Below are 24121 nucleotides of genomic sequence, written 5' to 3'. Positions count from 1 at the left end.
TAGTTTTCTTTTTTTGTAGTGTCTTTATCGGGTTTTTGAATTCAAATTATACTGGCCTTATAAAATGAGTTGAGAAGTCTTCTGATTTCTTGGATTTTTTGAAATAGATTGAGGAGAATAAGTGTTAGTTCTTCTTTTAATTTTTAGTAAAACTTCCCCATAGAGCCATCTGGGCTCAGGCTTTAGTTTGCTGGGAGATTTCTGATTACATCTTCAATTTCCTTAGTTGTTATTGATCTATTCACGTTTTCTATCTCTTCCCAGTTCAGTTTTAGTAGACTGTGTGTTTCTAGAAACTTTTCCATTTCACCTAGATTGTCCAAATTGTTGGTATATAATTGTTCATAGTATGTTTTAATGATCCTTTCTATTTCTGTGGTGTCAGTTGTTACTTCTCCTCTTTCACTTCTGATTTTGTTTATTTGGGCCCTCTATCTTTGCTTCTTGGTGAGTCTAGCTAAGGATCCATCAATCTTGCTTATCTTTTCAAAGAACCAGCTCTTTGTTTCATTGATCTTTTGAATTGTTTTTTTAGTTTCTACGTCTTCTATTTCTGCTCTGACCTTTACTATTTTTTTCCTTCTACTTGCTCTGGGTTTTTTGTTTGTTTGTTGTTTACTTTCTGGTTCTTTAAGTTGTAGGGTTAGAAAGTCAATTAGGATTTTTCTTGTTCTTGAGGTAGGCCTGTAGTGCTATGAACTTTCCTCTCAGGACTGCTTTTGCTGTGTCCCATAAATTTTGTGTCATTGCGTGTTCATTTTCATTGGTTTCCAGGAAGTTTTTAATTTCTTTCTTGACCTCCTTGGTAACCCATTCATTGTTTAATGACATGCTGTTTAGCCTCCATGTGTTTGAATGTTTTTGCTGTAATTGATTTCTAGTTTCATGCTATTGTGATCTGAGAAGATGCTTGATATGATTTCAATCTTATTGAATTTGAAGAGACTTAGTTTGTGCCCTGACATGTGGTCTATCTTTGTGTCCTAACATGTCTCCTGTGCACTTTAGAGGAATGTATATTCTGTAGCTTTGGGGTGAAATGTTCTGTGAATATCAATTAAGTCCAAATGATCTAGTTTATCATTTAAGGACTCTGTTTCCTTGTTAATTTTTTGTCTAGATCTATCCAGCAGTGTCAGTGGGGTGTTAAAGTCACCCACTATGCTTGTATTGCTAATGCTCTGTCCCTAGAAGACCTCCCAAAGTTTTTTAGTATATTTTGGTGCTCCTATATTTGGTGCTTATATGTTTACCAGGGTTATATCCTCTTATTGGATGGGTCCATTTAATATTATGTTTCTTTTTTTTTTCTTGTTTCTTATTATGGTCCTTGTTTTAAAGTCTATCTGATCAGATATGAGTATTGCTACACCAACTTTTTTTTTTTTTTTTCATTTCCATTTGCCTGGAAAAAATTTTTTTCTATCCCTTACTTTCATCCTGTGTGAGTCTTTTGTTGTGAAGTGGGTCTCTTGTAGACAGCATATATATGGGTCGGTTTTCCTTATCCAATCAGTGACCCTATGTCTTTTGATTGAAGCATTTAAGCTATTTATATTCTAGGTTATTATTGATAGATACTTATTAGTTGCCATTTTTATATTATGCCTGTGTTTCTCTCTCTCTCTCTCTCTCTCTCTCTCTCTCTCTCTCTCTTTCTTTCTTCTTACAACAGTTTTTATTGATTTTAGAAATAAGGGAAGGGGGAGAGAGAGAAACATCCATATGAGAAAGAAACATCAATTGATTCCCTCGTGTATGTGCCTCTACTGGGAATCGAACTCGCAACCTTTTGGTGTATGAGATGATGCTCCAACCAAATAAGCTACCTGGCCAGGGGTATTTTTAAATTATAGACTTTATTATTTACAACAGGTTTAGATTAACATAGAAATGACCAGAAAATACAGTATGTCCCCTACCTGTCCTCACATACAATGTTCCCTAGCATTACCATCTTACATTAGACAGGCGTATTTGCTACAGTCAATAAACCCATACTGAGATGTTATTAACTGAAGTCCTAGTTTACAGAAAGTTCCATTGGTTTTGATAGTATGTAATGTCACGTATCATCATTGCCGTGTCATTCTTGATTATTTCACTGCACTACAAATCCCAGTCTACACCCATTCTTCTCTCTCCCTTTTCTGTGGAACCCTGGAAACCACTGAAAATTTTATTGCCTCTGGTTTTGCCTTTTGTAGACTGTTATACAGTTGGAACTATAAAGTGTGTGGGTTTTATGGACTGCTTTCACTTGGCAATATACATTTTAAATTCCTTTATATTTTCAAAGTTTGATAACTAAGTTATTGTCATGATTGAAGACTTTTCCATTGTATGGATACAACAAAGTGCGTGTCAGGAGCTCAGCTGAGCTGGGAGAGGGAGAGCAAATTCAAACAACAGGACAGAAATGAAAGAGTTAGCCATTTAATTACGTGGGTGGCATAAGGAAGAGGGTAAATCTAGAGAGAGTGCCCGGTGCCCTTGTTGCTTTTTCTGTCATCGAACATCTCACCATTGCAGGACCAGGTGGATGAGTGCAGACCTGGGTCGTCTCACTGTACAGGAAACCCTAGTACAAGTCTTCGGCAGTTTTATGGACCCTGGGGTCCGGGGAGGACAAAGGTACTGGGCGGAAATGTCCTGGGTACTAGTCAGAGAGAAGTGTCTGCAAGGTTCCCTCTCCTCCCCAACAAGGCAGCCTTGGCAGGGGAGCCTGTGTTCATGGCCTCAGATTCAAATGCCCAGGGATGAAGGTCCGGGCCAGGAGCACGGATGCTGACGAGCACCACCTGTCAGAGGGGCCGAGCCCTTGCCGGCAGTTGCCCCGGAGGCTGCGGTGCACTGGCCCTGCACCAGGTCTGGGGTGGGGAGGCAGCGTCCCTCAGGAGTCCTTGCCAGTGCTCGGGCCTGAGAAATCACGCACAGGTTTTTAACCAGGAACCAGATTCCTCAGTTTGTTTATCTGTCGCCTTTTCAAGGACAGCCTGGGTTTTGTCAGTGTTTGAATCAAGCTGCTAGGAGCATCATGTAAATTTCCCTCTACTTTCTACTACTTTCAGTGCAGCCCAGGGACTTTGACAAGTGGTATGTTCCTTTCAGCTAGTTCAAAGCAAGTGTTTGCTTCTGTGATTGCAGGCGCTCTCAAGAGCAAGAAGAAATGGTACAAATTCTGGACATCACTTATATAAGACTTATATAAGGACAACACTTATAAAAGGGAGACACTGACATAAGCCAGGAGGGCATCCTTGCCGCTTGATTCTGGAGACCCAACATGATTCCAGCTCCTGGTGGGCATGAGAGCTGGGGCTCGGTGGTTAAAAAAGATTTTTCAGATTAAAAAAATTATGGCCAGACTGAAGTTTCTATGGAGCTTCGGCCTGCGGACCAGAGAGTCCCAGGTTCGGTTCCCGCTAAGGGCACGTTTGTCTCCGGCCCTGGTTGGGGTGGTGCGGGTGGCAACCAGTCGATGTGTCTCTCTCACATCAATGTTTCTCTCTCTCTCTCTCTTCCTCCGTCTCTCCCTCCTGCTCTATCTGATGATAAATGCAAAGATTTCCTCCGGTGAGGATAAAAAAAAAATGATGGCCAGCTACCGAGGTGCCGGGGCTGGGGAGCCACAGTGCACGCTGCACCTGCCGGCTCAGCCGCAGCGGCGCTGCCTGGGCCCTCCCCGGTCAGTCCACCCGCACCCCTGAGCGGCGAGACCTTCCTGGAGGGCGAGACCCTCTCATGCTCTGTGGTGGGCGGTGAGCAGCATCTGTGCCTGCTGCAGATCCGCCGCTGGGTGTGCGAGGAGCTTCACAGCGACTGCTCGTGCTGCCCGCGACCAGCTGGGGGTGTTCCAAGTCCTGGCAGCTGCTGTCAGCGCCCGCCGCGGCTCGTCACCCAGACCGCACAGAGCACCTGGACAGCACGCTGCGGTGCGGAGCTGGCGCCAGCCGGGCGCTGGGCCACCACGAGGGCTTCTGCAAGTTCGGGGGCTGCTGGTGCCCGAGTCCTGCAGCGGCCCCAGTGCCCACTGTGCCCAGTGCCTCCACTGCCGCCTCATGCATCCTCCATATGACTGTGTGGGGCACTCGCACAAGGGAACCAGACCTGCCACTGGGCCTGACTGGGCTCAGCCAGCTGGCGGCCTACCTCCCGATGAGCCAGCACTACACGGGCAAGGAGGAGCAGGTTGCCCGGGAGGCTGCCTGGGACACGGGAAGGAGACGTTCCACGGTGGCAACAAGAACAAGCGGGTGCCCCAGGTCTCCCCCAGCCCCCAGGCTCCATGGGAAACAAACGCCACTCCCTGCCAGCACCCCACCCCTCCCTGGGGGACAAGCCGTCCAGCTGGCTGTGGACCCTGTCCAGGGGTTCTTTCCTCAGATGTGACTCCTTCCCGTGGCCAGAGCTGTCCCACCTTGGGCCTCCCTGACGACACTGAGGAAGAAGGGGTTCTCTCTAGGGATGAGAGGCTACAGGAAGGACGCCCCCACGTGCATCCCCAGTGGGTTGTGTAAATCTGTACTGTCACTATTTTCATCTGCTGAAACCAAAGTTCTCGGCAAACTGTGAGCAGTGACGCACTCCTAGGAGTCCACGCTCAGGCTCAGACTCAGGTGGGCAGGGGCCTTGCCAAATCACCTTTTCAGTTGCATTTACCTAAGGTAAAAAAAATGGCACACATGCACAAAATTTTAGAATGAAGTGAGTTAAAATTTCAAATTGTTTAACAGGTATCTTTAAAGCATTTCTATATTAGTCACCAATTAACCAACCGTGCAGTTAAAATTGATGTATGTTATTTTACATAAAATTCACCTTAATAATTTTGATTTAAAAACTTGGTGATTGCCCAAGTTTGGCTCAGCGGTTGAGCATCGGCCTGTGACCAGAGTCCTGGGTTTGGTTCCCGCTAGGGGCACGTACCACAAAACAAACAAACAAACAAACAAACAAACAAACAAAAAACTCGGTGGTGATGAACATCGATGGGCATTACGGTTAGAAACATGGAGAAACAGCGGAAAAGCAACGCATAGGGGTGTAAACAGTCCTAAATTCACTTTGTGTTGCCAGTGGTAAGCTCTGCGTGGTGGGTCTGCACACAGAGGGGCAAGCGCAGCACGGAGCCCTGTGATACCCCACGCTTGGTGTCCATTGAAACCCCACAGTGGCTCTTCTCAGACTTCAGAACCTTCGGGTCATGTGGTCGCCAGCTAGAGGCGGAGCTCCCGGGACGCAGTGACGTCGGGGTCGGACTCGTCTCTGTGGTGGGCACAGTTCCAGTCCTGCCCCGGAATTTGCAGGTAGAGAAGTTGTTTATTCAGCCTCCCCGGGACTGGAGGAGACTGTCTACTACCCGAGGCCAACTGCACCCAGAAGTGTCTGTCAGAGGCCGCTCGTCTGAGTCAAGGACAGTGGAACAAGAAGACACTGAGTCCTGAAAGCACAGGTTCTGTGGCCCTGGTTAGGACACCCTGGGGAGAGGTGTCACAGATGGTGACCAAGTGAGTGGCAGCCCGACTCTGACAAGGCAGGGGAGGCGGTGTGTCACCGTGGCCGTGAGCACAGTGCAGGCAGCACCCAGGCTGCTGTGAAGAACGAAGTGCAGCAGTCAGCTGTCGGAGCCCGGAGGGGCCAGGGCGAGGGCCGAGGTGCCCGCGGGAGGCACAGACTCGCTCTTGGATTCTGAGCACAAACCTCCCAGTAGAGCAGGTGCTCAGGGCATGTTCTGGCTGCCCGGGTAATAGGACACCAGTTGCACTCAGGCCACTGGTGTCTGGCACTGAGGACGGCTCGGTCCGCAGAAGTTAAGCTCTGCCTTCTGGAGGGACAGAGCAGCCCCCAAGCTACTGAATGGTACAGGACAGTATACGGTAGAGAGAGAAGCGTTTGAGCGTGTGTGCGTGTCCGTGTGTGTGCCAAGAGAGAGGCTCCACATGTGCACCCTTAAAAGGCCATGCTGTGAGAGTCCCAGCATGAGGACACGTGGCCTCCCGTCCCTCTTAGATCCTCTCTTTTTCCTGAAGGTGCTTCTCCATGCAAACCCATCACGCGGGTTGGTTCTTCATAAGACCCTTCGGTGTCCAGGAGCCTGGAGCGAAAGGACGTCAGTGTGCAGAAGGTTACTTAACTTGGACCATGGTACATTTGAGGCAGAAAGGAGGAATTTGGTGCAGATTTGCTCTGATAACAATCCACTGCATCGGAAGCCCAGGTCTTGTGCAGTGAGAGAAACCCGTCTAATTTCATCCTGGAGCCCGAGACCCACAGCTGTAGGGCCCGAGGTCCCAGCCAGCACAGGGGTGAGCACACAGGTTATCCATTCTGCCCTCAGACCACAGCCATGTCCCGCAGTGACCTCTGGTCCACAGATGCCTCCGTGGGGGTGACCGGAAAAGTATTCATCTTTGTTTCTAAAAATCGCTAATGCGTGGCACTTCACTAATATAACAAAGTGTGTGTGTGGCTGAATTGGTCCTGATGGTCTCAGGAAACAAATATTATTGGGAACAAGACAGAACGTTGGCGTGTGTTCGATGTGCAGCCAGTCCCTCCTTTGGCCATAACGTCGAGACTGAGCCTGCGCGCGACCTCGGCGATTCTGAAGGAGTTAATACATGCATCAACAGCTCCAATATGCAAGTACTCAAAAGCTGGATGAGCACATCATTTTTAGGAAAATCGGTAATTGTACTGGCGTAGCAAAGAGATTGACCGTGGCTGGTGGGGAGTGGACAGCTGCCGTTTGGAGGTGAGAGTGGGAATATGATTATGATGGAATTTTATTCTGTCTAATGTTCATCACCTTCCCTAGATAGGCGTCCCTGGGGAATGGAAACGACAGCAAGAACTTGTCCCTTTTCTCAGAAAACCTGACGTGGGGATGGGTTAAGACCTGAGGAGGCTCCGGGAGGGGTGAGGACGGAGGGGTGCAGCAGCAGAGGACAGAGGAGGACGGTCTGAGCAGTGTCGTCAGTGCGATCTGGGCCCAGTGAGGTGTGTCGGCCGGTTCAGAGCCAGACAAAACTGTCTGTGACCAGGATGAGTGTCAGGGTATCCCTGTGGATATAACATAACACAAGAGTCACACTCTACTGTGTGTGATTTGTGAGCGAACATGCCTGGCTTGGTTATCACTTGTAGTTATTTTGGTCACATTTGTGTATTGGATTGGTTAGAAAATCATAATGAAAAGAAATTCGTCATCTACCATATTTTCACCAGAATGAAGATAGAAAATGATGATTGCTCATAAATTGATAATTCTGAATATTAGTGAATGGAGACGGGTCGCTTGCTCTGTATATTTTTTAAGTTTTCCTTATTATAAAGTTTTATTTCTAAATTACGTAACTAGCAACTTACAAAAACGGAATTAACTGAGTTAACAATAAGCATTTAGTGCTCGCTTCGGCAGCACATGTACTAAAATTGGAACGGTACAGAGAAGATTAGCATGGCCCCTGCGCAAGGATGACACGCAACTTCGTGAAGCGTTCCATATTTTTTTAAAAAATAAAAAGAAAGCCCTCTTGTATTTCTCAAACTGTAGTTAGAGAGTAGTAATAACAATAATCATGCAAGGCTGGAAGCAGAATCTTTGCTTCTCCATACCCTGAGATTCTCCTGCTTATAAAATGTCATATGTTGTGTCTGGTCGGTATGGCTCAGTGGTTGAGCGTCGATCCACGTACCAAGAGGTTGCCGGTTCGATTCCTGGTCAGGACACATGCCCAGGTTGTGGGCTTGATCCCCGGTGGGGGGCGTGCCGGGGGCAGCCAGTCGATGTTCTCTCTCATCAATGTTTCCATCTCTCTCTCCCTCTCCCTTCCTCTCTCTCTAAAATCAATAAAGGGGAAAAAAATGTCATGTGTTGTATGGGTGTGTGTGTGTATGTGTGTATGTGCGTATGTGTTTCTGCATTTATGTATTTAAATTTGTCTGTTGAATCTATCCCTGTGTTTTTTATACATAAGCCAACACTGCAGTATATTTCAGTACACTTTTTACTTCACAAACACTGTAGCGACTTTATGTAATGATATAGACGTGCGTTTCTAGACGCTGTGGATGGCAGAGACGGTCCCCTCTGGCCCGAACCCGGAAGCAGGTGTGGTAGGTGGTGCAGCGAATGGAGCACCCTGCCAGCTGTGCATGGCAGCTGTGCATGGAGGAGAGGCAGTGAAAATGCCACCCCCGTGTCTCGCTTTCCACGAAAGGAGACTCCTGTGCAGGGAGCGATGGGAGGAATTTGGGCCATGAGGGGGAAGCCCCACAGTTCCGCTTGCTGAGGCCTAATTGCTGGCCTTGGGGAAGCCCCTCCCCAGGTGTCTCCTATCCTAGGCCCAGGTCCCACTGTAGGTCACTTTTCTTCAAGCGATTGTATTTTTGTTGTGTGATTGTCCATCTCTCTTTGCCTATAAATCAGGCCCAGGGAATGACTCCATACAAGGAAAGGGCGAAATGTGAGGTAAACGTGTGAGTCATAGCTGAGATTTCATGTGATTTCTGGGGACCAGGTGCAGGTAAGTCACACTTCAGCGAGGACACTGCCTGCCCAAGTATTCAAGAGGCGGGGACTATTTTCCTAGACTGCCTGGCCCAGAACCCTGAGCTCGCAGGACCAGCCCAGCAGCGCCCCCTGCTGGGTTCAGAACTCTTGTCTTCCAGCCTATTTCACGCCACCCAGCTCTCCTGGAGGGGCTTACAGATGTTTGCAGTTGGATCTTTCTAATGTTACTAAACAGGGCAATAGAATGAGCAGGTCCCTTCCATGATGTTGGGGTTGAGACATTAATTTTTCCAGGTTACTACTGACCTCCAGCCAGCTAAATAAAATCCTATTACCAGATGTTAAAGGATTAGTCGATAGTTGGGTTTGCTCCTGCCTGGCCCCTGGGGTCATTACTGGCACATGACCACATTAAGTCAAGTCTTAGGCTTAAAGTTCCCCAGAGAACCCCATTGATTCATACTTGGTAATAATTCTACTTGGGTGATCCCTGCAGGTTGAAATATTTGGTGGTGGTTGTTCTTGTTTGCTGCTGTCGTTTGAGGGTCTCCTGTTGGTTCCCAGCCCCCACCGCACACGTCTTTGCTTTTTATGTCGGTCTTTGCTATGATAGTACAGGAGCATTAGTATTTTTTGCTAATCCTCATCCAAGGATATTTTTTCATTGATTTTTAGAGAGAGTAATAGGAGAGCGGGGCAGGAGAGGGAGAGAGAGGGGGGAGGAGAAATTGATGTGAGGAGACACATCAACTGGTGCTTCCTGCACACATCCTGAACTCAAGAGAGTCTTTGACATTCTGTGAACACGGGACTCCCAGGAAGGCGTAGGGCACTATTCCTAATGATCATTTAATTGGGAAACTGTGACAGACATGGGATTTTCTACATGCGGGGTAACTCTTGTAATCCAGCGTGTCTCTTGCAGAACCCAAGAACACTATACTCTCAGAGACCTTTAAGAGACTTTGACACATGATGTATGTTTCATCCTGTTTTAAATGGAAGACTTCCAGCATGAAACCATTGAGAATGGTTTTTTAAGTTTTATTATTATTATTATTAATTTATTTTTTAATGACTTAAGTCTGGGTATTGAAATTCCCTTTGATTCCTGCTTACTGAGAGATTGATTGAAAATCATAACCAGAGCCCTGGCTGGGTAACTCGGTTGATTAGAGCTTTGTCCCCATACACCAAAGTTTTGGATTTGACCCCTGGTCAGGGCACATATAAGAATCAACCAAAGAATGCATAAATAAGTGGAACAACAAATCAATGTTTCTCTCCCCCTCTCTCTAAAATCAATAAATAAAAATTTTAAAAAAAGAAAATCACAAACAGGTCTTGCATATTTTAATCAAAATTTTTTTCTATTGAAATACTCCGTTTTTCATTTAATACACCACAGAATGACAGTATAGAAATAACGAACATAGACCATTGCTTTCTCCTATACGTAAAACTCAATTCTTAAAAAATATTTTTTAGCTCTGGCCAGTTTGGCTCAGTGGTTAGAGCGTCGACCTGCAGTCTGGAGAGACCCGGGTTGGGTTCCCGCTAAGGGCATGTACCTAGGTTGCAGTTTGTCCCCTGCCTGGTTGGGTCGTGTGGGTGGCGACCACTCGATGTGTCCCTTTCACGTCGATGTTTCTCTCTCTCTCTCTCTCCCTCCCACTCTATCTGAACAAAAAATGAAAAAATGTCCTCAGGTGACATTAATTGGTTCTTTTAGAGCAGCAGTTCTCAACCTGTGAGTCGCGACCCCTTTGGGGGTCGAATGACCCTTTCATAGGGGTTGCATAAGACAATCGGAAAACACATATTTCTGATGGTCTTAAAAACCGAGACACCGCTCTTCTGTCCGACTCCAGGTAGGTCCACCCACATGCAGATACATCCACATACAAGTACCCGTCACATACACCTTGTACAAATACAGGTGTATGTGACAGGGTTGGCATCATAATGTACTTATGTGGACCAGTCACACATGTGTAGAGAGCAGCTACTGTGTAGAAAGCAGCTACTGTGTTGAAAGCAGCAGTATTGGAGGTAAAAATGACACTTCATGCATTATAAGTACTGGGTAAATGTAAAATCATGTACTGTAAAATCATCAACTACTGCAAAAAAAAATATCTGTACCTTGGGAACTTAATCTATATGCTGATTGTTTTTTTTATATTCAGCTGTGGTTATTGTGAATACTGCCCCCCCACCTTCTGATAGTAACAGGTATATAAAAAAAACAACACAGCCCTGGCCAGTTTGGCTCAGCGGTTAGAGCGTCGGCCTGCAGTCCAGAGAGACCCGGTTCGGTTCCCGCTAAGGGCATGTGTTTGGTTACAGCTTGTCCTCAGCCCTGGTTGGGTCGTGCGGGTGGCAACCACTCGATGTGTCCCTTTCACGTTGATGTTTCTCTCCCTCTCTCTCCCTCCCACTCTATCTGAACAAAAAATGGAAAAATGTCCTTGGGTGAGGATAAAAAAAAACAAAAACACAGAGAATGGTAAATCATAGGAAACTTTAATGAACTGTATTGACTAAACTATGCCATGTATCATCTTTTGCATTATTAAAGCTATTGTTATATATTATTTTCATTAGCAAACCATCCCATGACAATGGATTGTGTAGAGAAGAATGTTAAGAAAAGAACATATAGTGAGGATTTTTTACAGTATGGTTTTACCTCAATAATTACAGCAGGAGCCCTGGCTGGTTTGGCTCAGTGGTTAGAGAGTCAACCTGCGGTCCAGAGAGACCTGGGTTTAGTTCCCGCTAGGGGCATATGCTTCGGTTACAGTTTGTCCCTGGTTGGGCTGTGTGGGTGGCAACCATTCCATGTGTCCCTTTCACGTCGATGTTTCTCTCTCTCTCTCCCACTCCCACTCTATCTGAACAAAATATGGAAAAGTGTCCTCGGGTGAGGATTAAAAATAAATAATAATAATAATTACAGCAGGAATTGAGAAACTGCAATGTGTTATTTGTTGGGAAATTCTATCAACCTATTGAATCTATGAAGCCAAACAAATGAAAACTCTATTTTGATAGCAAGCATTCAAACTTTGCTGGCAAGGATACCAACTATTTTAGAAGCAAAGTTGATGGACTCAAGAAAGGCAGATTTGACACTGATGGCAAGTACCACAAACAAAACGTAGCAGCCATTGAAGCTTCATATTTGGTGGCACTCAGAGTCGCCAGAGCTATGAAACCTCACACCATCACTGAGGATTTATTGTTGCCAGTGGCCAAAGACATTGTTTGAGTTATGATCGGAGACAAATTTGTTAAGAAATTGAGTGCAATTTCCTTATCTAACGACACTGTCCACAGAAGAATAGATGACATGTCTGCTGATATTCTTGATCAGGTAATCCAGGAAAGTAAATCTGCTCCACTTCCAATATTTAGAATCCAGCTTGATGAATGTACAGACATTGCAAACTGTTCATAGCTACTGGTTTACATGAGGTATATTAATGATGGTGACTTTAAAGATGAGTTTCTTTCCCTGGCCTGTTTGGCTCAGTGGTTGGAGCATTGGCCTGCGGACCAGAGAGTCCTGGGTTCGGTTCCCGCTAGGGGCACATACCAAAAAAAAAAAAAGATGAGTTTCGTTTTTGCAGACCTCTTGAAACTACAACTACTGCATGTGATGTATTTGACACAGTTGGTTCATTTCTGAAAGAGCATAAGATCTCTTGGGAAAAGGTTTGTGGTGTTTGCACAGATGGTGCTCCAGCTATGCTAGGATGTTGATCTAGATTTCCATGTTTGATATTGAATAAGTCACCAAAAGTTGTCAGAACTCACTATATGATTCATCGGCAAATATTAGCAATGAAAATGCTGCCACAAGAGTTACAAGAAGTAATGAAAAGCATTGTAAGTTCTGACAATTTTGTAAAGGCGAGCACTTTAAACAGTTGACTGTTTTCCCAACTGTGCGACGAGTTGGATGCGCTGAGCAATGCTCTGCTATTTCACACTGAAGTGAGATGGTTGTCAACTGGAAAAGTTTTAAAACGTGTTTTTGAGCTTCATGATGAACTCAAAACATTTTTTAATCAGAAAGCAAGACCACAGTTCAAAGCACTTTTTTGTGATAAAAGTGAACTGCAGAAAACAGCTTACTTGGTTGACATCTTTGCCATCTTGAATGAGTTAAATTTATCACTACAAGGACCAAATGCAACATGCCTCGATTTGTCTGAAAAGATCCGATCATTCCAAATGAAACTTCAGCTTTGGCAAAAAAAAAATTGGATGAAAATAAAATTTACATGTTGCCTACCTTATCTGCTTTCTTTGAGGAACATGACATTGAACCAGACAAAAGGATTACGATGATAATTCTGTGAAAGAACACTTGCACATGCTTGCAGACGAAATTTCATCGTACTTTCCAAATCTACCTGACAGTCCGTTTGCACTTGCCAGAAGCCCATTCACAGTCAAAGTTGAAGATGTTCCTGAGACAGCACAAGAGGAGTTCATTGAACTTATTAACAGTGATGCAGCGAGAACTGATTTCTCTACAATGCCAGTTACAAAATTCTGGATCAAGTGTTTGCAGTCATATCCTGTTCTGTCTGGGACTGTGTTGCGCCTTCTTCTTCCATTTCCAACGACATATCTTTGTGAAACAGGGTTTTCCAGCTTGTTGGTTATCAAGTCTAAATACAGAAGTAGACTTGTTGTGGAAGATGATCTTCGTTGTGCTCTTGCAAAGACTGCCTGAGAATTTCTGATCTGGTGAGAAAGAAGCAATCTCAACCTTTACACTGATGTTGGCTTTTTACCCATACTGTTGGACAATGTAGTAATGTAGTTTACTGTTGTTATATTAAGACTGTTACCCATACTACACCATGCTTCAAGACAAAATTTTATTTATTTATAATTAGAAATAAATATTTCACAATATATAATTACATATTGTTTTGTGATTAATCACTATACTTCAATTCTGTTCAATTTGTAACAATAAAAATACATCCTGCATATGAGATATTTACATTATGATTCATAACAGTAGCAAAATTAGTTTTATGAAGTAGCAACAAAAATAATTTTATGGTTGGGGGTCACCACAACATGAGGAACTGTATTAAGCGGTCGCAGCACTTGGAAGGTTGAGAACCACTGTTTTAGAGAGAGAGGAAGGGAGAGAGAGATAGAAACATCTATGTGAGAGAGAAACAGTCATCCATCAGCTGCCTCCTGCACGCCCCCTACTGAGGATTGAGTCTGCAACTCAGGCATGTGCCCTGACCAGGAATCAAACCAGGACCTCTCAGTCCATGGGACAATGCTCAATCCACTGAGCCACCCTGGCCAGGCAAGTAAAACATAATTTAATTTGAGTCTTAGTCATAAATATAAAACCTAAAAGTGTAATGGTTTTAGAAAAATTTTAAAATAGCATTTTTTAGTCTAAGAACTGTGGACATTTAGACACTGGAGCCAGGCCCACGCCTGACCGACATCACGCCAGGGCCCGCGGAGCGAAGATGGAGGGAGGGAGTGGGCCCTGAGAGGCCATCAGTCAGGAGCTGGGGTTGCTGTTGACCACTGGGTGAGGGTGAGGGCGTTAGCTACAGTCCCTGTAGAGATGCTCACGACGAGCCAGTGTGCCTCCCCCCCCCGGCCTCTGGCACTGTCAGGGGGTAGGCACAGGAGGCAACCTCAGCCAGGGTGCTGAGGTCTGCCCGGAGAAGGGCAGGGCCAGCCTGAGTGCACAGTGGGAGCGTGGACAGTAGCCTCCCTGGCAGGTCCCGGGCTCCTGGCTCCGTGGGAGGAGGTGGGGAGCTGCTGCTTGTGCTGCTCTGGTTGAGGCTTGGAGTCCAGACCACAGCGGAAGGTCCAGCTGGGCAAAGTTGGCATCTGTTCTGCCCTCTGGACCAAACACTCCCTTTCCCATGAGGCCCCCTCTTCTCAGCCACCTAACCTAAGCCCACTGGGGTGGGGTGGGCAGAGGACAGACTCCAAGGGGGCCTCGAGCCCGCCGAGGTGCAGTGACCAAGCAGTGACAAAAGCTGGTTTTTCCAACTTAACACAAGCTGGATGCACAGTGTGACGACCCTGAGGGGCCAAGGGCTCTTGCTCAAAGGGGTTCTGGGTCCTGAAGGCCCCTAAAAAGGCTTCTGAAGGGGGGATGATCCTGGATTCAGCTGGCACCCCTGCCCAGGCCCAAGTCTGGAGGGGATCCCAGGCGGGGAAGGTCGTGCCGGCTGGTCCATATCTGCCCCTGTCGGGTGCTCGGTGGAGATCCTAAGGGGGGAGGAGGCATGAGGAGGCGAGAGCGGGCCTGGGGCCTGCTGCACACTGGTTGGCAGAGGCCCAGTGGGCAGGCTGCCTCCCACTTCAGGGCCGCCTGAGAAGGCAAGGCACCTGAAGGCCTGGTGCACGACCTTGTCGGTGATGTGGGCCTCGAGCGGGCAGGAGACCACAGGTGGAGTCGCCCACCGCGGCCACCACGGTCTCCTGCCGGCCAGCCGGTCCGCGGGGCACTGCACGCACCTGGTGGGCCCGGAGGAGAGGGCACCGGGTCAGCGGCCCGCGCTCCTTGCACAGCGACAGCAGCTGTAGGCACAGGCGGTAGCACTGCCACCTTCATGCCAGGCAGCAGGAGGCACCAAGCAGCACGGGAAGTGCGTGAAGGATCGTACGCGGTGCCCCGTAATGGAACAGCAGGTCCTCCAGTCCCCTCCACTCAGCAACATCCATGTGGCAGCGACCCTCAGACACAGGGTGCTTGTGAGGGCTTTGGGGGGCAGGAAGGAGTCTGTGGGAGTCCTGTAGAACCCAAGGCTGAGGAGGGCAGTTTGAGCCCGCAGGGATGTGCGCCGCGGGGCAGGTCGCCGACGGTGGTCCTGGCTACAGACCAAGAACAACCCTGTCCCTGAGAACATGGCCTTCCTCTTGACACCTGCACCACCTGCCAAGGCTCCTGGCAGGGGCTGTCCCCACCCTCACTCAGGCAGCAGCCCCGATGAACCAGTTCCGGCCATGGACTCTGAAGCGGCTGGGACCCAATTCCAGCCCCTCAGGGACCGGGTGAGAGACACGCCCATCAGTATCCTTGAAGGCAAGTCTGACAACTTCTGTCAGACTGTGGATCCTGAAGCAGCCCTGTGACCTTGCTCCAGCCGGGTGCGGAGTGAGTGGTCCGTGGGCACCACCACCTGCCATGGACCCGTCTGGTGACGTGCCCATCCAACCCCATCAGGCAGAACTTCAGAACTCTGTCTGGCCGTGGGACCTCAAGCAGGCCTCTGTGTCAGTGCAGCCCCTCTTGCATACCACGGTCAGGGCCAGATCCTGTCCGCCCAGGGAACTTAACTGTGGTCCCCAGGAACCATACCTCCCCACACCTGCTAACAAGCCAGCTGTCTGCAGACCAGACTGTGAACCCTGAAACAGACTCTTCCCCCAGAGCCAGCCCTACTGACCCCGATTCTGGAGGCCTTCCTGTCCATGCAGGGGGCAGACATGAGTCATAACCACTGAGCGCCAGGCCTGCCAGCCGTGGACCCAAAGGAGAAGACCCAGCTGCAGTCATATGATGGGACATGACCCTGCCTGACCAGTCACAGAAGCAATACCATTAGTCCACCAGAGTGGACAGAAGAATGACTTGACCTGCTCAATCCAATTCATAAAGACTGCAAGGTGATTGCCTGTTCAAATGCAGAGACACCCATGCAAGACTGCAAGGGTCATGGAGAATAAACGCATATGACAGCAGCCAAGGAATCTAATAAAGATCCATTAAGTGACCCCAAAGAAATAGAGATCTATGAGTTTTCTGACCAAGAATTCGAAACAATCATCTTAAAGAAGACCAAGGCGATACAAAAGAACACAGACAAGTAAACAATATCAGGAGAACAAAGCATGAAAAATGAGAACTTTAACTAAAAAAATACCATAGAAAAGAACCCCGGAGATGAAGAATATAGTGACTTTCAGGCTGCTAAATATAAGGTCTATGTTACAGAGCTTATACTTCCAGACATTTCAGGTTATCAGACGTTTGAGTCTGATTCCAGCTGCCTGGTGTCATGACGAGTTTGCCACCTAAATCAAGTAAAGGCCAAAGTCTCCCCGGGAAGACTGTTGTTCATACCTGATTAAACATTACTGTGGTTATCCTTCGATTGTGACGAATTTGGGGGTTGCTGCTGTTACAAGGGTGTCCTGCTATATTCCATCACCCTCACTGTACAGGCCCCGGCATGTGATGTCTATAATTGTCGTGAGAATACAATGTTTTTTTTCATATTTCACACTCTGGGTTTTCATTTGTCCTTCATATTTAGACCAAAGATTCATGTTTTCTTGTGTCTTTATGATATACTTATGATTAATTTTCCAGTAATTAGTCAAATTTTATAATAGTTTTCAGCGTGAGGATTGACATAAATAAATCACAACTGTACCGTGGACTTTCCTCTTAGAATTTCTTCCTCTGTTTCTAACGTAAAGTGGCCTAGGACCTGGTATCCCACCCATATTGCTCTGTGATCATGTTTGTTTGGCAAATGCCTCATGGTTTCACAGTAAGAAGACAACAGAACTTTCTAGATTTTTTTCTATTGGGGTCCTCTATCATAATAAGTGTTGGGTTCATTGGCTCTGTTCTCTAAATTACTGAGGGAATCAAAGAGAGAAAAGAATTCTAATACCTGGGATGAAACCTTACTGGGCTCATCTTAGTTAATTACATTTGCAACAACCCCATTTCCAAATAAAGTCACGTTCTGAGGTATTGAATGCTCAGAATGTCATCACATGAATGATCGCGGACATGATGAGGCCCATAAGTATTAATGTCCGCGGTTTACTTAGATTTCCTGAGCTTTTGCCTAATGTCCTTTTTTCTGTTCTAAGATCCCACCCAGAATACTTAGTCACATTTATCAGTCGTGTCCCCTCAGGCTTCTGTGTGACAGTCTCTTGGACTCTCCCTGCTTCAGCTGTCTTTGTCCACAACAGTGAGTGGATGTTTGCCTGACATGCTTCAGGGCCGCATATTTACATGTATGACTTGAAATTCTTCTGCGTGGGAAGTGTGTCTCTTCTCTTCCATTTACTTACTTAACAGTGCAGATCATGAACATTTGTTTTATAATTCGAGTTATAACCCAATGCTATAGTGTGTATTTGGTTGCTCAAACCATTCCAGCGCTCTTAGACACACCATCATTGTGTGCGTGTGTGCACAAATATGTTTGTGTTTGCATGAAATGAGCCTTTACTTTGTGGGGCTGCCAGATGCCATACTCATCTTGCATAACACCTGATGTTGGAATTAAGCATTTCTCAAGGAAGCCAGCATCATTTTATTTGAGAATGGGATAAAATATCTGGCAAAGGGCAGACTCGTCACTATGGAAGGCTATCACTTGCAATTACACTCAGCAGACAGAACAGTAAAAAATATATGCATAAACCAATGCAGGAAAGGGCACAGTTGTACAGATTTCTGTGTGCCATCTTCTGCCTGCATGAAACTAAACATGAGTTCATACTGCTCTCTCCGACTGTAACGCACCACTACAGGGATCAGTCAAGCTTCCTCTCCTTGGTGATTAATGTCAATTTCCATTCCGAAAGCCAGAAATCCGGCTCCCAGCGCTGTTCATCCATTCACTTAATTGTGTAATTTCAGGACCCAGCACAGCTACACCAACAGTCTTCACCTGGACCCCCAAGGAAACCCCTTCATCACCTGGAGCACAGGCTTCTGCGCAGTTTCTTTTGCTCAGTATCACGGGCTCCACTCCTGTCAAACGTTCTGAAGTCAGTAGGCTCTTCCCCACCCCTCCCGTGAGCGGCTCGTACTTGCATATTGCAAATAGATGGGTTCTTGCACATTCTGCATTCCACCATGGGATCCTCCACCTCCTAGATTATATTTAATGTGCCTACATTGAGGTTCTGTCACTGTGCTGTGAAGTTTTCGGTGCATTTGACAAAGCCCTGGTGTCATTTAAGTGCCGTTACATTACCATATAGACAAATTCCACGGCTCCTAAAGAAATACCTTGTGTTCACATAGTCAACTCTTGTACTGAAAACCTGTGTTCAACAGATGTTCATACTCCACCTAGAGTTTGCCTCTTCCAAAATGTGACTTAATTAGAATCATACTCTGAATATCATCGCCTTTTAAAAATGCGCCACCTTCCTGGCCTGTGTGGCTCAGTGGCTGAGGATCAACCCTGCACCAAGAGGTCGCTGGTTCGCTTTCCGGTCAGGGCACATGCCCAGGTTGTGGGCCCGATCCCCAGTGGGGGGCATGCAGGAGGCAGCCAGTCGATGTTCTCTCTCATCGATGTTTCTATCTCTCCCTCCTGCTCCATTTCTTTCTCTCTAAAATCAATCAATAAAGAAAAAATAATTCTTTTAAATGGGTCACTTATTGGAGGACATCATTGTTGCTCCCAGTTTGGGGTGATTATACAGCTGCAGTAAACATCTAGGCACAGACTTTTGGTTGCTCTCAGTTTGGGGAAATTTTGAAGCTATTATAGACTTTAATGTGCAGGTTTTTCTGTAGGCAGAAGATTTGGATTTATTTTTATTTATTTTTATAATTTTATTTTATTTATTAATTGAGATGTAATTAACATACAACATGATATAAGTTTCAAGTGTACAACATTGTGATTCTGTATTGGTATATATGACAATCATCACCGGAATAAGTCTAGTTGACACCTGTCACTATATGTACTTAACAATTTTTATTATTTCTTGTGCTGAGAACTTTTACATCCACTGTTTTAGCTGCATTCAAACATGAGATGTGACAGTGTTCTCTGCTGAAGTCTCCATACTGCCCATGACACCCCAGAACCCCTTTATCTCATAACTGGAACTTTGCGCCCTTCGACTCCCTTCAGCCATTTGGACCGCCTCCTTCACCCCCACCTCTGGTAACCACCGGTCTGTTATACTTGAGAATCGCCATATTTTGTATTATTATTATTTTTTTTTATCCTCACCCGAGGACATTTTTCCATTTTTTGTTCAGGTAGAGTGGGGGGGAGAGAGAGGAACAGAGGGAGAGAGAGAAACATCGACGTAAAGGGACACATCGAGTGGCTGCCACCCGCATGACCGACCAGGGCCGGGGACAAACTGCAACCGAGGTACGTGCCCTTAGCGGGAACCAAACCCGGGTCTCTCAGGACCGCAGGCCGACGCTCCAACCGCTGAGCCAAACCGGCCAGGGCTCGCCATATTTTGTATTAAAATTCAGAAAACAAAACAAAACGAGTCAGCACTGGTTAAAGTGACGCCGGCTGTCACGTGAGACCCAAGCAGGGCTGACTCCAGCACAGCAGTCAGCGCTGAGGCCCCACGACAGCCCAGGGGCCCAAGCCAGTGTTGTATTTATTTCAACATCACAAGGAAAAATGAATACAGAGCAGCCTGGAAGGAAATGGCCCCTGCCGGCCGGCAGATGGACTTTCGGTTTTGTTTGGGACCCCAGCCTGGGAACGTGCTGCTGTGAGCGACACCAAGGACGGGGCAGAGGATCGCTCACCCCCAGGCAGCTCCCGAGTGAAGCTGGGCCCAGGGCATCAGCAAGAGAAGGAGCAGACGCCACAGGTCACAGCTCTGCAGTGCTCACCCGCCTCAGAGGAGGCAGGGCCGCTAGTTCCCCACTGTCCTGGGGCACTGGGTGAGCTCTGAGGTGGTCACCATAGGTCGGGCTGTGATAATCAGCCTCGCGCTCAGCCGGACTTCACTGATGGTCAGGGAGGCGGAGCTGCCAGACTTGGGGCCAGTGAATCGCTCAGGGATCCCCGTGGTTGACTGCTATTTCTATAGATGAGGAGTTTGGGGGCTGTTCCTGGAAGCTGTTGATATCAGTGCACATTATTACCCCCAATGTTGGCACGACTTCCAGTGCAGGAGACGGTGACACTCTGGCCCAGGGCCCCAGACACTGAGGGTGGCTAGGTCACCACAGACTGGGCCCAGGGCCCTGGAAGAGGAAGAGACACAGAGTTGGTGATTCTGGGTCTAGAGACAAGAGGAGAAAGCAGGGTCCCAATCATCTCCCCAGGGCCCCTTCTCCAGTCCCCATCTCCAGTCACCTGTGCAGTGAGTGATGAGGGTGGACAAGAGAGGGGACCGGGCCAGGGTGGAGATCATCACCGAGTTCTGCCTTCAGTGGCCTTACAGCTGAAGCAGAGCTTCCTCAGATCTCTCTTCTCCTTTTTATTCTCCAAGAGGAGGGTCCACGCACGTAAATGAGAAGCCTTAGTCTATGTGATCTCTCCCTGGGCCCTGGTCAGGTGCCTCTGCCTGAGGATGGCCATGGGTGTTGGCAGGGGCGGGGCTGTGTGGGGCCCAGGTTTGGGGAAGCCACAGCTGCGAGCTCTGAGCAGATGGTGCTAGGCATTGCCGGGATCCCTCTGATCACCCCAGATCCCTCAGGAACAAGCTCCAAGCGCCCTCTAGTGTCCAGGCCCAGACACACCATTGTGTGACATTGTGACCAGAACCCATCAGAGACTAACTCGGCCTTCCCACTGCTCTGCCCACTCCCCTGCCTTAGGTCCAGGCCCGGTGTCCCCTCTTGTGGCCTCCCCATCACCTCTGGGCATTTACGCTCTACCCAGGGTCTTAGGGTGAGTCTGTCCACAACTCCCTCGACTGCAGTGGTCAGGACTGAGGTGTGTTTCTTACATAAACTCTTAGACCAGTGTCACATCCAGAGCAGTGACAGGCCCCATGAAGGCAAGTCCCCTTCTGTGCAGGACTTGGGTTTTCCTTGTATGTGATTCATTCCCGCTGATTAGAGGTCTCCTTCCCTGGGGGTCCCCAGCAGAACTGAGGAGAAGGGGGCCCTTCTCTCCAGGGGTGCGGAGCTGTGGGGAGAAAGCTCTCAGTGCGCTCCTCGTGGGTGATGCTGTGTAAATGTCTGTCAGTGTCCCCACCTGCCAGAAACAGCTCTCCACGCACTGTGGGCAGCGACTCACGTCAAGGCGTCTCTCAAGCTCACAGTCAAAAGTTGGCAGGGGACCTTGCCAAATCACAGAGTTCGTGGCATTATCTAAGAGTAAAAGGGGCAAAGATGCAGAACATTAAATTTTCAAGTTGCTGTGAGAGAGTTTTATTAGAAGTGTCTATGTATTAGTCATCATTTATCCAACTTAAAATGTATGTATGTCATCCTATATAAAAGTCACTGCAATAGCCCTGGACAGTTTGGCTCAGAGGTTAGAATGTCGGCCCAAGAACCAAAGGGTTGCGGATTTGATTCTGGTCAAGGGCATGTACCTCCATTGCAGTTTGGTCCCTGGCTCTGGTCAGAGTCGTGTGGGAGGCAACTGGTTAATGTGTTTCTCTCGCATCCCTCCCTCCCTCCCTCCCTCCCTCCCTCCCTCCCTCCCTCCCTCCCTCCTTCCCAATCTATCTGAAGATAAATGGAAAAATATCCTACAGTGAGGATATAAAATAAAATAATAATAAAATAAAATACCTAGGAATAAATTTAACCAAGGGGGTAAAAGACTTGCACTTAGAAAATTATAAGAAATTTAAGAATATACAATAAATGGAAGCGTGTTCATAAATAAGAAGAATTAACATAATTAAAATGTCCATACTACTCGAACTTATCTATAGATTTAATGCAATCCCAGTCAAAATACCACTGGCATTCTCACAGAACTAGGACAAATAATTATAAAATTTGTATGGAACCATTAAAGCCGCTAAATAGCCACAGCAATCTTGAAAAAGAAGAACAACGTTGGAAGTATCATGCTACTTGATGTCAAACTATACTACAATTGTAATCAAAACAACTTGGTACTGGCATAAAAACAGACACAAAGATAATGGAACGGAAAAGAGAGCTCAGAAATAAACCCATGCTGATATGATCAATTAATTTATGACACTGGAGACAAGAACATACAATGGGGTGAAGACAGTCTCTTCAATAAGTGGTGTTGGGAAGACTGGACAGATACATGCAAAAAAAAAAAAAAAAAAAAATGAAACTACACCACCTTCTTCTACCATACGCAAGAATAAACTCAAAATGAATTAAAGACCGAAATGTTGGATCTGAAAACATAAAACTTCTAGAAGAAAACACAGTAAACTCTGATATTGCCCTTAGTAGTATTTTCCCGCTACATCTACCGAGGCAAGGAAAACAACAACAACAACAAAAGAATAAACAAGTGGGATCACATTAAACTAAGAAGTTTTTGTACAGCAAAAGAAAACCATCAACAAAATGGAAAGACTACCTACCAATTAGAAGATATTCACTAATAATACATCTGATAAGGATTTAATATCCAACATCTATAAAGAACTCCGATAACTCAACACCAAAAAGACAATCCAATTAAAAATGGGCCGAGGACCTGAATAGACACTTCTCCAAAGAAGACATACAGATAGCCAATAGACATATGAAGAGATGCCCAACATCCCTAATCATCAGAGAGAAGCAAATTAAAACCACAATGAGATAGCATAACCTCATACCTGTCAGGATGGCTGTCATTAATAAATCAACAAGCAGGTATTGGGGAGGATATGGAGAAAAGGGAACCCTTGTGCACTGTTGGTGGACTGCTCATTGGTGCAGCCATTGTTGAAAACAGTATGGAGATTCCTCAAAAAATTGAAAACGAAGCTGCCTTATGGCCCAGAGAGTCCACTTCTGGGTATTTATCTGAAGGAATTCAAAACACTAATTTGAAAAGATAGAGGCACCTCAATGTTCATGGCAGCATTATTTACAGCAGCCAAAATATGGTAGCAACCTAAGTCCCCGTCAATAGATGCATGGATAAAGAAGCGATACATATACACAATAGAATATTTAGTCATAAAAAAGAATGAAATCTTAGTATTTGTGACAGTATAAATGGAATTAGAGGGAATTATGCTAAGTGAAATAAGTCAGAGAAAGACAAGTACAACATTATTTCTTATATGTGGAACCTAAAGAACAAAATAAATGAACAAACAAAACAAAAACAGACTTATGGAAACATAGAACAGCCCGGTAATAGTCAGATGAGAAGGGGGTTGGGCTGGCCGAAAAAGGTGAAGGGATGAAGGAGTGTAAATTGGTAGTTCCAAACTAGTGACGGGGTGTAAAGTATAGTCAATAATATTGTAACATCAAGTATGGTGCCGGGTGGGTACCGGCCTCATCAGGGGGTCACTTCATAAATTATATAAATGTCTAACCACTATGCTGTACCCTTGAAACTAAAAATATATTGAATGTAAACTGTAACTGAAAACTAAACTAAACAGAAAATGTATTCTCATTCATTTGTTTCAGCGCGTCTCCCCTCACCTTGGCCAGGCTGCAGCCTGAGGGTCAGGGGCCAGCAGTAAGGATGGAGCTACTGGATATTCTTACGCCCTCCCTGCTCCACTCTTGGGATCACCCCAACCTCCTGGCTGCCCAGAGTCTGGGGGAGGAGGGTTTACAGGAGAAGCAGGCAAATGACTTCTTTTACTTTTTGTTGTTGTCGTTAATCCTCACCTGAGAATATTTTTTTCCACTGATTTTTAGACAGAATAGACAGG

General features: G+C 46.4%; 1 non-coding gene and 1 pseudogene across 1 annotated transcript; both read left to right on the top strand.

Moving 5' to 3' along the window:
- The window catches only part of LOC118627755, a 53832-nt pseudogene that overhangs the window by 29030 nt on the left and 681 nt on the right, over positions 1-24121 (top strand).
- Positions 7408-7514, top strand: LOC118629225. The gene has a single exon (XR_004959446.1). It is a non-coding gene; the product is annotated as a U6 spliceosomal RNA (small nuclear RNA).

Source organism: Molossus molossus, unplaced genomic scaffold (assembly GCF_014108415.1).
Source record: "Molossus molossus isolate mMolMol1 unplaced genomic scaffold, mMolMol1.p scaffold_m16_p_13, whole genome shotgun sequence".
NCBI classification, from domain to species: Eukaryota; Metazoa; Chordata; class Mammalia; order Chiroptera; family Molossidae; genus Molossus; species Molossus molossus.
The sequence above is the reverse complement of the archived record's forward strand: the minus strand, read 5'-3'. Positions and strand labels throughout refer to the sequence as shown.